This window comes from Antrostomus carolinensis, unplaced genomic scaffold, assembly GCF_000700745.2.
Source record: "Antrostomus carolinensis isolate BGI_N321 unplaced genomic scaffold, ASM70074v2 scaffold1288, whole genome shotgun sequence".
NCBI classification, from domain to species: Eukaryota; Metazoa; Chordata; class Aves; order Caprimulgiformes; family Caprimulgidae; genus Antrostomus; species Antrostomus carolinensis.
In genome coordinates, this window is record NW_010333503.1 from 3,539 (window position 1) to 5,755 (window position 2,217).

The window sequence follows — 2,217 nt, forward strand, 5'->3', positions numbered from 1 at the left end:
TGTCTATGTGACCCTTGTCAGCTAACCAATCCTCGACAATAGGAGTCTTCCAGTACCTAAAGGGTGCCTACAGGAAAGATGGGGAAGGATTCTTGATCAGGGAATGCTGTGATAGGATGAGGGGTAACGGTTTTAAACTGAAAGAGGGTAGATTTAGATTAACTATTAAGAAGAAATCCTTTACTGGGAGGGTGGTAAGACACTGGAACAGGTTGCCCAGGGAAGCTGTGGATGCCCCCTCCCTGGAAGTGTTGAAGGCCAGGCTGGATGAGGCTTTGAGCAACCTGGTCTAGTGGAAGGTGTCCCTGCTGATGGCAGGGGGGTTGGAACTAGATGATCTTTAAGGTCCCTTCCAACCCAAACCATTCTAGGTTTCTATGATTCAATGTACATTACAACTCAGAAACTTTTAAGTGTTGGCTTTGGAGAAGTAGAGTGAGAAACATGGCTTAGAAGAGAAATTAGGTTGTTGGGGGTTTTTTATTTTTGCAAAATACAACTACGATCTGTTTCTGCATACTGCTACTGTTATGGTAGAGTCGTAAAGAATGTTTACTGCAGGATGCACAGATAAGTAGAATGAGGAAGTTAGTTGGAAACTAACTAATGCTTTTTGTTTCCATACAGATAGATAAACCTAACTCAGGTTTCAGTCTGGCTAGGAGGACAATTAGGACTAGGGTTTGGAGAACAAAGACTTCCTCCAAATGAAGTTAGGTAGGTCAGTTTATTACTGATCAAATTGGGCTTTGAAAGATGAAATGCAGTGGGACAAAGATGTAGAAGTACTTTGGGAGACGCATGTCTCCCACTGACCTGGATAATATCGAAGTTAAGATTTGGGATAGATTGCAGAGAATGAAAGGCTGAAGTGCATTTGTTATAGGATAATGAGCCATACAGAGGAAACGTGAAAGAACTGGAAGGGAAGAGCATGCAGCCCTCCTAAAACTTTGATACAGAATTGATTCACCTGAGTGCTCCTCTTGCCACAGCTGGAATGAGGACCAGGATTTGAAAAATGAAAGGTAGAAAAGGTTATCCCACTGCCTGTAGAACTGCTTTTTCATACATGGGTTGTGGTTGTATTAAGTATTAAGAAAATAATTCATTACAGAAACAACAGAGGGTCATAAAACCAAACTTTTATATTTCACCTTGTCAGTGTCACACGGGTGGAACAAAAAATATGCAATGTGTTGTTCTTTGTTAAAATTTTGTTTGGCTAGGAGTGAGGCATTGGAAAAGACGTCCTAAAACTAGGACTAAAAACTAAAGCCCTAAAAAAGAAAAGGCCCACGTTACTACGTGGAGATATCTGTGGTCTCCCAGAGAGAAGGGAAAGGCACCCTGGGAAACATGTAACACATCACTTTCCAGCTGGGGAGACGTTTGGATAAGGCTGTTGTTTGCAAAATGTTCACAGACATCACTTCAGTACACCCTCAGCAGGGTCCTGGGCAGGTTGAGTGAGGGCATATTTGGACAAAGCCAGCAGCACCCTTGCACACTCACCACACCTATCGTACCTGCCCTGCATTTTGGCTGGCTAGGCTCAGCCTGCAGCTCATGTTGCTGGGATAGAAGATGGAGACGAGAAAATCTGCAACTGCTCTCATTTCCAGAGCTCTGCAACAGAGCCTCTCAAATGCTGGGCAGTTTCTATCACTCACAAAAAATTTTAGATGTATATAGAATATATGAAGGGTCAAATTAAATGGTTAACTGGTTTTGGTAAAATTGAAGGCAGAAGCAGAGGGTCGAGCTCTTACACTGACTCTTAAAGGAAAAGATCTCCTGACACTATACTCAGAAGAATGTAACTTAAATCACATTCAAGCCTCTGAACACAAGCTGCAAAGTCCTCCTCTCTTTTACTCTACCAGGAACCCTGTATTGTTCCATAAGTGCCATTAGACTTTCCTCTGTCTTTCTTTTAACTAAGAATTTCTCTGATCTTTTTACTGCTTTGCAAAGTCATCCTCATTCCAAATTTTTCTAATTTTGTTTTTCAAGTGAGCAGAGGCAGAAGACAGACTTTTGAATGTAGTCTACATCATGTTTTGTTAATGTTTCTTTTTAAATAAGGATAATAAAGAATGAATACACAGAAAGCTATGGTCCATCAACTCAGCTACAGTCCTTTTGAACAACGCAAACAATAGAGTCCACAATAGCTTAAGACTTCCACTACTTATATCAGTTTTGGCACAGTTC